The following is a 12798-nucleotide window of genomic DNA, read 5'->3' as shown; positions in this document are numbered from 1 at the left end:
CACCTAGGACACACCTGGGAAGGTCATCCACGCCGCGTCTACTTCGGAGAAAAGGTTCACATCTTACTCCAAAACCGGAGAATATGTCAATATTTTTTTAATTTATAGTCCAAAGAAGCTGTAAAGTCCAGAAAGGCTAACAGCGCTCATCACCAATCGAATCATCATCACCCCCTTTATCTGTATAACTATATAAATAGTTACTAGTATTACCGTCCACAGGTACGTTGATACCCGAAGTCAGTTTGGGCACCTTGTCGTCGTACCAGCGCGCCGCGCCAACGTCTTTGCTCCCTGCACTCGCAGCCGTGTCTTCGGAAGATTCCATCGCTAAACCTTCGATCAGTTTCAATGAACAAATAATTCTTAGTTTTTTTTTGTACAGAATTTGTTCAAATCAAAGTAGACCATAGAATTTAGAGAACGAATACCAAACCAAACCTAATAAAAGGTTTGCTTTGGTATTCGTAAATTTAAAATTATACCGTATAAATATCCATAAAGACATATTATGAGTATATATGTTATACACATATGCATGTACGTTTATATATGTTTGTATATATGTATGTGTTATACACGTTGACTAACCATTTTTTATACTTCTATCTTTTCCATACTATGGTTGTCTGTAAGATTGCCTCGTGTGATAAGACCGCCCGTTGTATTTTTTGTTTATTATTAGGAAACTATTTAAATGTATCCTGGCATGTACAATAAAGAATATTAAATAAATAAACCAACACAACTAAAGACATAGTAAATATGAGAGAAATTGAGAGTAAAAAGAAAATACTATTGTTAGAATATAAGATGTTCGATTCACAGTTTTTCTGATTTCTGACAACTGCACGGAGAAGAAGAAAAAATCTTGTCGCACTAAGTCAACCGTCTGCCTGTTTTCTTTAACTTGTTGCATTATAATTTTATATGTATATTTATATTAATCTTACACGCTAGATTATATTTTAAGGCTATATTAACTTTAACAGCTGCTCGAAGTGATCCAATGGTCCGTTTAAGAACTGAATAATGCGATCCAGTGGTGTACCAAGAACTTTTGCCGCCCGGGGCGGTCTCCAATTTGCCGCCCCTTCTATTATAATTCAATCAAATAGTGGTTTTTTATAAATTGATACACATAAATAAATTATTAAGTTATTTAATCAATATTAATTAATACACAAAGTAAATTTTTTTAGACATATGTGTATGCACTCGTAAACATATTTATATAATATCTACTCTTCTTTCTAGCTTTCATACTAGAAAAATCGTGTATAATGCTCTCAAAATTAAAATTATTTGTAATTTCTTGTTCTATTGGCAATATTGCAAGAGTTTTTGGTCCTAATTGACTCATTGTAGAACGAAGATAATTTAATTTATTATTCAAGAAAGAAAATAAATATGAAATGAATATGTTGCTTTTTACAACTATAAGTAAATTTAAAAAATGCCGCCCCTAGGTAAGTGCCGCCCGGTGCGGACCGCACCCACCGCCCCCCCCCCCCCCCCCCCTAGGTACGCCACTGATGCGATAGGGAGCGGCCAGTGTAAATTCGTTGGCACTTTTCGACGAATTTACATGGTCATCTGTCTAACTTTTGAGTAGACGACCTAGGCCTCGCTTGTCGACCTGTGATCTCTACTCCAGAATCTAAAAACCCCAGCGGTCATATGTCTTGCACGCTGTGTTATGTGTTAAAAGGGTTATCAAAAACCTTTACAAATGTTCCAATAGCACGTGATCCTAGATATTGGTTATAAAAACTAAAATTTTCTCAGTGCGTATTAATAAAACAGCTAGGTGCAATGCAATGATCGTCTATGACATTAATTCATGTAACATTAAAGTCTCCTAAGGTGAACTGAACTGGGTGTTCATTACTCACGTGGCTCCTGGCCTGTCATCTTAGCGATGTCCGCTAAAATTTGATTCGTCAATGGACTCTCGGTGGTAACTAAAAAGAAATTCAGACTTTAGTTAGCACCTTAACTAAAGTTTACAAGTAAAATGTAGATCTGCCTAGCAGCAATTGACATGGTTTTAAAATTTCTTCTAAGAATATATAAAGTAATAGTAGTATTGTTTCTGCAGATGTTGATGCTGTTAACCCGGGAGTCTTTACAGTTTCGTCAGTACTGAGTTCACAGTAAGAAATGGTAGGTGAACTTATCAAAATAAAAATTATTGGCCGCATGCATTCCAGTAGGATGATAACGTTCGCACATAGAAAACTGCTCTACTCGTGTAGAGGTGAGTAGTGTGGGTGTTGTGTAATACGGCTTGGGACAGCAGCGTGGACCACTCGGCAATCCCAGGGAGGATCCGGATTCTCCCGCGGAACGTCTTCGCTGTTAGCAATTAAGAAGCGGATCGGGGCCTTACGGATCGTGTGGTGTGATGAGCATTGTTTTGTTCCACTGTGAAGAACGCGGTTTAATAGGTGCAGTGGCTATTGTTGTCGTGGAAGAAGCGCTTGTGTTATTGTTAGTGTCTGCAGAGTTTGAGTATATGTTAAAATAATAACGATTTACAATTTGACGAAATAATGATGCATGACATAGTCAAAAGTGCGAGAAATCGCTGGATGTGGGCAGTGCGAGACCGGTGATCGTGGCGATCTTTGAGGCAATCTATGTCATTAAGTTGGCGTCTATCAGCTGATATGATGATTAAAAAGTTGTTGTATGTCTCTCACTCTGAGCTGTGTTAACAAACTCACAATTACTCAACGAGCCAAGCCTTAGATTTCTTTACAATAGATCCGAATATAAATGAAAGTTACAGACAGAGAAGAGCGAAGTGGCAACTTGTAGTGGCAATAGGCAGACCACATAGCGATCAGAGCAGATGGACGCTGGGATCTAAAGACCGCGGACCGGAAAACGCAGGGGAGAACATAAGATGTTAAAATCGTCAGGAACGCGGTCTTATTGAAGATCTATCAGCGAGGCTTATGTTAAAAACTTGAAATGAAGTTACGAACAATGATGAAAATAGTTTTAACTTGTACAAGCTTGCACAATGTGTGTAGTTACTTCTATTGCCTTCAATATATCATCGTGGCGACCTTTGAGGCAATTTATATAATTAAGTAGGCGTCTATCGGCTGATATGATGATCAAAAAGTTGCTATAGGCCAGCAAACACAGAGTAGAACATCAGACGTTAAGATCGTCAGAAAACACTGAACGCGGTCTTATTGAAGATCTATCAGCGAGGCTTATGTTCAAAACTTGAAATTAAATTATGAACTATGATGAAAATAGTTTTAACTTATACAAGCTTGTACGATGTGTGCAATTACTTCTATTGCCTTCAATATATCACCGTGGCGACCTTTGAGGCAATGTATGTCATTAAGTTGGCGTCTATCGGCTGATATGATGATCAAAAAGTTGCTATAGGCCGGCAAACACAGGGTAGAACATTAGACGTTAAGATCGTCAGAAAACACTGAACGCGGTCTTATTAAAGATCTATCAGCAAGACTTATGTTCAAAACTTGAAATGAAATTATGAACAATGATGAAAATAGTTTTAACTTATACAAGCTTGTACAATGTGTGTAGTTACTTCTATTGCCGTCAATAGGTGCGTTGATGTTCCAAGTCAGCGTGGGCACCTCATCGTCGTGCCAGGGCAAAGCGTTGGAGTTGTGGCGTGCATATCATACAGTAGACGCAACGAAAATCTGCATCGCGCTGTTGAGAGTCTCCGCGCTCATTATAAGGGCTAGCGGAGGTGCGGTCGACAGATCAAGAAGCAACTGAAGATCAAGAAGCAACTGAAGATCAAGAAGCAACCGACGAACAAGAAGCTACCGACGAACAAGAAGCAACCGACGAACAAGAAGCTACCGAAGAACAAGAAGCTACCAAAGAACAAGAAGCCACAGTACTACGACCACTCCTACAGAGTCTTCAATCGATGCACTCACGGACTTTTCAGCTTCGGATGTTTCTGCTTTTAAAACTAAAGCAGATTTCAATTACAATATGATAGGGATACGTAAAGCCCCAAAAACGGGGCCGTAAAAAAGAGTTTCTGTAGATATTTATACACCTTCATCACATCGTGAGTTTTATTTTCCTCGATATGAATGAATAAATTGCATGAGAGCTGTCACTTGAACCATCCTATGTTATTGGCTGCTTGCTAATCCGCGATCCTGACCAAAAAATGTTTATTTCTTAATTTATTGTTATTTTTCTTCCCATTATAATTTTTTTCTTCTTCATATTTAATGATATTTCACCTACCTTCAATAATTTGTCTTTGTACAGTTCAAGTTGTAAACTGATGGAAAATGCCTTATTAAGTACGCCGTTATACATCCATTGTATCAGTGTTTAAATAAATATAACTCATGCACCACGAAACTTTGAGAACTTTCTGTGATATTAATCTAGCAGATGTAACCATGCAACTTTATCAGTACAAGCGATCGGTGATAAAGTTCCGTATGGAATATTCATGCAGTTAAAGTCACATATGAATATTTTATTTCAATTAAGATAGGTGACCACTCTTTACCTAAGATCCCTTCATCCTAGAAAATGATTCATGAAAAATAAATATGTCTAGATGTTATAAGTACATACTCAGTTTCAGGAAATCTTCGTCCGAAATTTCAGCGAGGCTTCGCATGATCGTCAGCATACACACGACAAGCACGGCGCCATTTTTATATGCCCTGAAAGACAATTGTATTTACTGTTTAGTTATGCGACAATATACGTTTTTTTTTATAAAAATAATTACAAATGTAATAATATATCTATGTCGGCAGAATGTGCATTAGTTCATACAATCTAATATATAAAATTTCCATGTTACAATGTTAGTTACCGTACTCCTCCGAAACGACTTGACCGATTTTTACTAAATTTTATATGCGTATTCAGTAGGTCTGAGAATCGGCTACTATCTATTTTCCATACCTCTAAGTGATAAGGGTTGTTTATCCTTAATTTTTTTTTAATTTTTTGTTTTTATTTTTTTATAACGTGGCATTACAAATACATACAACCCTAAATTTTCACCCCTCTACGATCAACCCTTTTTTTTGCATAACAACGTTTATGTTATCAGCTAGTAATAATATAAAATTGTATATCAGAACAGTGGTAGCCCATCGGCAGAGGACAGACTTGCGATCTTAGGTCACGGGTTCGAATTCCTAGATACAATCTAATATAATTCACACTTTGTGCATTAATTATATTGAATTAACAGTGCTCGGAAACAAGTTTCTTCGGGCTTCTTTGTACTATGACACCACACTGCGATCGCCAACCCTCCTGCCATGCGTGGCAATTATGATATATCCCCCATAGATATCTTTGGGGTAAGGGCAAAGCAGTGGGCGTTCACCCTTTTAAATGTTTTACACCAATATACTATATAAAAACAGTGCAGTTACATCAAAACTCCGCCAAAATGTCTCGAATCTTTTTTAAAATTAATAACAGTTTGCCGATTTTTCGATGGATGGTAATTCCACAGAAGGAAGCTATGGATAGGAAAATAAAAGAACTCTTACATTTACCTCTTGGATTACAATTCTCGATCAGTAAAGGTTATTTTTTCTATTTTAAATAATTCTTACTATATCTTGTTCCAAGTTATTGTTTTAGTGTATAAACAATTCATGAGAAGAATTTTATTGTACGTTTTAATTATAAAAGCTAAGAGGAATTGCTTTGTATGATATTGCATGTCAACTTACGCCATTTTCTGCTATTATCAACTGACAACTGCGACGGGGCCTTCGTTACTGGCACCTCGAGATTGAGAAACATAAATACGAAACGATTTATCAACTTTTAGTGTTGGTCTTAATATATTTCAATATGTCGATTATTTTAGTTTTATATCGTCACTGTTTGTACAAATAAAACGGATTCGTGTAAAAGTACACGTCGCTTGAGGGCTTTTTAAAAGCTTCAGCATTGATTATTAGTTTATAAAGCGCGATGTTATCATCAGCACCGCCGCGATCGCCGACGGCGGAATGCTGGATACCTCTCCGTCTCACCGCGCGCATACCTTAGGCGCGGTACAGCGGTTTCGGTAGCTACTATATGTTTCCTAAATAGTTGCTTTATGTAATGATACGGGTTGAGAGTGTTATTGATACAGTAGCGCGCTTTGAGGAACGCTGCAACGTCCGACAGCAGTTGTCGGAATTCCCTGTAATATTATTCATGCGGATATAAAGGCAGTTTTCCAGCGGCGAGTAGTATACAGTAAAATTTCTTCATTCCTGAACATGTACGTTTCATAAATATGCTGTGAATACAGAAACCGTGAAGGAATCGTAATTTATATGGAATAATAGAAGATACGTTCCTAGATGATAAAAAAAAAACGAATATATTAAAAATCAATCTAATTGAAGTTTTCGAACATTTTAATTAATTATCTTGAATCTTAAACTATGGTTTGAAGAGTTTTATAATTTTCTCTTGCTTGACAGTTGCTCATCAGCAGCTGTCGCATTAGCAATTTGCCTCTTAAACATCAGACTTCGTTCCACAGACAGATCGATGTTTATAAAGAAATCGGAAAGCTCATTTGCCTTTATTAACCCTTAATTAGGCGCATTAAGAAAATCACCCAATTAGACCCATATGAGTGACCCTCAAATTGGGAAAGGAGTATCAAAAAGGCCGCTGCTATTTTCTTCAAGAAAATGTCATATTTTTCTCAGTATTCGCTTTGTGTTTGACAAATGTGTTGATGCCAGATATGTTTATAAGATGAAAAGATACAGCCAGTGGCCATTTTTTTATTCTCGTTCCAACATTATAATTGCTGCAAAGTTGGTCATTACAATCCACGCCACCTTCGGAACTATTGTAATAAGTAATTATTTCTGTTTTCTGAGCGCTGGCTGTTGTTTCGTCAATGGCCTAATCCTACGCCTTAATTTCGCTTTCTGAATAATGAGTTCTATCAATGACGGCATCGTTTACAGTTTCGTCTTCCGAATCCGAACCACCAACATCTTGCTCTTCGTCAAGCACTTCGTTCAGCCATTGCAATATTTGTTTGTCATTAGGCATTTCAATTCAAAAAAAAACTGAAAAAAAAGGAAATGAATAGAAAAAAAAACTCCAAAATACATAAAGAAATAATACAGTATAAAAATACACACACAAAAAGATCAATAGTAAACATTTTACTAATATAAACAGAAAAATATCACAAAAGTAAAAACTTACCTCCGCCAAAAAATGGAACGTAACTGGTCGCATGGAATCAGCTCTCTAAAGGACAGCGATGCGTGCACGCACGTTGATGTTCTGAAAGCGACTAATTTGCGTACCCTGCGGGGGGTGAGGAAGCCAGAAAGAGTGTTGTTATTACATTATTTTTTGAATTTCAAGTGGCCCTGACCTCACGCGCCTAATTAAGGGTAAAACCTTCGCTAAGATTTTTCAAATTTAATGTCACATTTCCAGCGCTTGTTGAAGTCTATTTTTCAATGGGCTGTGAAATTAAACTTTTTAACATAATTTTTTTTTATAGTGCGCTTGTCGGCATCTACAAAGGACATTGGGTCGGATACCTATTGGAATCCTATTATTATTATTATTTTATACTTATTAGATTTGCGGATAGAGACATTTTGAGCCCCGAGTATAGAAATTGAGTCGCATTTTTTTAATCAACGAATTTGTAAATGAATGAAATGAAGAAATTGTGAAAACTCGATTAAGAAGCTTTTACTACTACTACCACTTACTGTATACACGACGTAATCAAGGTCACAGGACGTGACTGGATGCGAGCAGTGCAAGGCGGGTCTGAGGCGATCCTTGGTGGAGGCCTTAAAGTGGGTGATTACGCCGGTAATGAGAGCCGTCTCATGAATAAATGAATGGAAAAAACGTATGGATTTCCTGTTCGGTTTACTTCTCAAAGAAGTTGGTTTATTTTAATTAAGATAAATAACAATCTCTCTTCCTAAAAGGGCAATTTAGATGGGACCAAAGTTTGGTTTGTGAATCGAGCGACGGCTTGGTTAGTTGGTATAATTTAACACAGCTTACCTTACTATCAGTTTGTAATTTTTATTACTTGCAAAAATATTAAAATATAAAAGCAAAATTTTTTCTACTCCAGGAATTTAGCAATATCCACCTATTTCGGTTTGACGTTAATTTGTAAAACACCTGTATATTTATTTAATTAAAACGACCAACAAAACTATGGTATTTTTTAATTAACTAATTTCTGTTCGAAAAATTTTCTATACGACAATCTTGAAAAAAGAGGAATTTTACAAAAGCTAAAAATTAATGACATCTGCGTATATTTTACCGAATTCGATAGAGTAGGTTTATGGAAATCCCTAATTGATAACAACGTGGCCTGTCTCGGGCCGAGGTCAGGAAGACAAAAAAAAATCGGGTCAAATGTCTCTACTTGGGAATGCCCATACTGTTTAAATTTAAACATTTACAATTTGTTGTCTCTCATCATTATCATTTCAGACGCAAGACGTCCACGGCTGGACATAGCCTTCTCCTTCATATTTCCAATAGAACTGCTGACCAGATTTTATCCTCATAGAGAGCGCATCACGTTACTCTTCCCGTACCTCTACCAAGATCAGGAAGAGGAGTCCCGTAGAGGCCCACATCTCTCCCAACGCAGGGTTTCCCTGCAATCCCTTCCACATCAAAAACAGCCACTATACTTGCGACATAATAAAATAAAACATTATACATCACACCGCACAATCGGCTTCCTAGTCGGGAACATCGTGGGCGATTCGAGGCTGGATTCTCCCTCAGATTGAAGAGTGTTTCACGCTGCCGTCCAAAGCCGTACACAACACAACACTTCACACCTTTTACACTTTTTCCAAGTTCACGAACCCTTCCATTCCGTGAACTCAAAGTATCGATGAAGCTAAAAAATCCCCGGGCTAACAGCAACTGCTTCTAAACTTCTAGAAACAATGCCATACCTGCCAGATTAAATAATACCACGTACTTTATATTTTTTTAATAAATATATTGTTTGTTGTATTATTACTAAACAATTATGGTGACACCAAAACAAGAATAAGACTTGGACACAAATGTTTTAATAAACCATACAGACTAAGATATTATCGTTTTAGATTTTCTGATTTAGCCATTCCGCGAATATGAGATGGTAAAACACAGAGTGCGACTAACCTAAGACTCCTTTAAAGTATCAAAGTGCGGGTGCTCCCGGGGCAGCCTCGGGCTGCTACATACTACTGTTTCACCGGGTTGAGAAGCCGCCGAGCTCTTGTTTAGGATGTAATTCGTCGAAGCATTATGTCATACGGCTTATTGCTTTAACAAAGTGCCGCTGACGTAGATTCCGTTTGTTCTGTTGAAATACACTACACCAGACATAAAAATAAACTAATGAACATAAAAATCAATATAAATTTGATACAAATAGTGATTAACATTAATGTAATTTGAGGCATAAATATAAACTTACTTTATTTGCTGTTAAGGTTCATAAAGTATCACAGCTTTCGTAGGTATAAGGTATTTTATAAGAAACTAGCAAACGACGCGATAAATTAAACTCTTTGTAAATTAAATAAAATTACTGTATAAGCTCTACCGGAATACATATTACTCTATTTCAGAGCACGTTTAGCATAACGATGTTTGTAAATGAATTGTTATAATTGTAAAGAAAAAAATACAAACCCTACTGAGTTTGTTGTTAGTCGTTCTCGTTAGATGGCGCGCAACGAACTGTCGAAAACTTAATTTTAAAGTGACTATAAATGCATTAGTAATGCCCTCATATAATAAAGCTATTTGACTTTGACTATCTTATGTCTTAGACTGAATTAAAGGAGAAGACTCACACAGAAAACGTCAGACCGTTGAGGAGGGATTGCAAAAACACGATAAACCACTGGGTCACTGTTATCGATATGTCGACAACTCCGGGAATTTCTGATCAATCTATTTACAAAGATAGCAGCTCTTATTATTATTGTATTTCCTTACACGTCAACAAACAAAGTTGTTTTATGAATAATTATAAAAACAGTAAAGTACATACAAACACTTGGACACATGAATACTTGACGGCCTGTAATGTACGTTTTCTAACAAAAAATACCAATTCAGTCTCTATCATACACCTAAACATTCTCCGTAAAATACCAGTACAGTCTCTGCCAAATGTCAGCACGATCGCCGTTAAATGACTGGACAGTATGTCCAATACCAGCATGGCCTCTGTCGAATTCCCGTTTGATCTCTGTCAAATACCAGCATGTTCTCTGTCGAATTCCCGTTTGATCTCTGTCAAATACCTAAACGGTCTCCGTCCACTACCAGCACAGTTTCCGTCAAGCACAAGCACAGTCTCTGTCAAATACCAGCATGTTCTCTGTCGAATTCCCGTTTGATCTCTGTCAAATACCAGCATGTTCTCTGTCGAATTCCCGTTTGATCTCTGTCAAATACCAGCATGTTCTCTGTCGAATTCCCGTTTGATCTCTGTCAAATACCAGCATGTTCTCTGTCGAATTCCCGTTTGATCTCTGTCAAATACCAGCATGTTCTCTGTCGAATTCCCGTTTGATCTCTGTCAAATACCAGCATGTTCTCTGTCGAATTCCCGTTTGATCTCTGTCAAATACCAGCATGTTCTCTGTCGAATTCCCGTTTGATCTCTGTCAAATACCAGCATGTTCTCTGTCGAATTCCCGTTTGATCTCTGTCAAATACCAGCATGTTCTCTGTCGAATTCCCGTTTGATCTCTGTCAAATACCAGCATGTTCTCTGTCGAATTCCCGTTTGATCTCTGTCAAATACCAGCATGTTCTCTGTCGAATTCCCGTTTGATCTCTGTCAAATACCTAAACGGCCTCCGTCCACTACCAGCACAGTTTCCGTCAAGCACAAGCACAGTCTCTGTCAAATACCAGCATGTTCTCTGTTAAATACCTGTCTGATCCCTGTCAAATAGCTAAACGGTCTGCGTTAAATACCAAAACAGTTTCCGTCAAATACCAACACAGTCTCTGCTAAATGTTAGCACGATCGTCGGTTAATGACTAGACAGTTTGTCAAATACCAGCATGGTCTCTGTCAAATTTCTGTTTGATCTCTGTCCACGGTCATACTATATACAATAACAGCACGGTCTTTAAGGGAATCTTAAGCCAGGTCACATGAAGCTTTCGCTCAAGCGATCTAAGTTCTCGGCGTCTAGTATCATCCAGTAATATCTAGCATTAAATACCCCATTACACTATGTATAATAAGAGTAAATGTATAATATAGCATATGAAGACTGTCGTTGCGACCGAAAGGTTCTCGAGTGATCACAACCACTAGACGTGGTATGGGTGGTATCACTAGGTGGTCTGACGATATAGCGACATGGAAGTCACGCATGTGGCAAGATCGGTCAGTGTGGTGATATTCAGGAGAGGTCTAAGCAGTAGGCATCTGTTAGTTGACATGATTCTGATGATTGCATGCAACAGCTTGAGGCGATGTTCCCGTGAGAGCCTTCCAACTAAGTTACGGGGACAAGGAATCAATCGTAGAAAGGATCAAGCGCTTTTTGGACTCTACTTCAAGCCAATTTGTAATTGTCAATAAAGCAACAGAGTAGTAAATACAGAAAGTGAAAAAAAAGCGTTCTGTAACTATATATGCCGAAGATACAACAGTAATTTTACATACAAAAGAGAAAAACATAGAGTATCCAAAACCAGTCAGAATTGTTAAATACTATTTTTTGATCAAATGACGTATGACGACTATATTGACTGTTATGCGCTTATCTAAGACATCCTGACCTCGAAAAATAACTCTTTCACTGTCACAGTGTAGTTTTATGCAGTAGGAAATATAATCCTTATTAAATAAAAATATTTTTTTGTTTATTTTTATTGTTACTTTCACATTTACAATTAATTCCGCGTACTTCTGAATTAAATAAAAAAAGGTTTTTTTCAACAAAAACTTGTCTAAATTACTTTTACATTGTACATTTTGGATATAATAATATTTTATAATCAATTGCCTTACTTTATTACTTATTTACCTTATAGATTACAGATGAACTTATGTGATATTGATATTCAAAAAACCCAGAAGACCCTTGGAACCCTCGATATTATTAGAGGAGCTCTTTTTGATTCTAGTTACTATCAAATTGTGTTCTATTTTAATTATGAGATACACAAATGATCGCTGTAAATGATTTAAAGTGTTTAATAACATTAATAAAATATTAAATAATAGTTTATTAAACCTTATTGCACATATTGTACATAATATATCTTTACCTACATAATGGTTGAGCTTTGGTAGCCCATCGATAGAGGACTGATACTTGCGATCGGGAATCGCAAGTTCGATTCCTTAGATACAATCTTATACAATTCGCACTTTGTTGCGCTAAATTTATAGGATTGCTACTGCTAACAAACAAGTGTCTAGAGGATGGGCAACAAACCCGCCTGCCAATCGCAGCGATAGTGGTATATACCCTAATGATATCTTTGAGAGAGGCCTATACCTTGCAGTGGGCGTCTATGGGCTTGAACAGCGACCCCATAGATACATACTGACTCATCACGATATATCTAGAACCATGTGTTTAAGAGATTTGAAAATTAGTTGAAATATTCCTTTTGCCGAGTAGAAGACAGCTAAAAACGAATTTTACGAAATTTTACCCGCAATGGATGGCGGACATTAAGTTAGCGAAGCGGGCTGGGGACAGCTGGTATATAATATAGAGTTGTTTT

Source organism: Battus philenor, unplaced genomic scaffold (genome assembly GCF_028537555.1).
Source record: "Battus philenor isolate CCGP_79_NKW_IND1 unplaced genomic scaffold, ilBatPhil1.0.hap1 SCAF_29, whole genome shotgun sequence".
Lineage (NCBI taxonomy): Eukaryota > Metazoa > Arthropoda > Insecta > Lepidoptera > Papilionidae > Battus > Battus philenor.
This window is presented reverse-complemented; position numbering follows the sequence as displayed.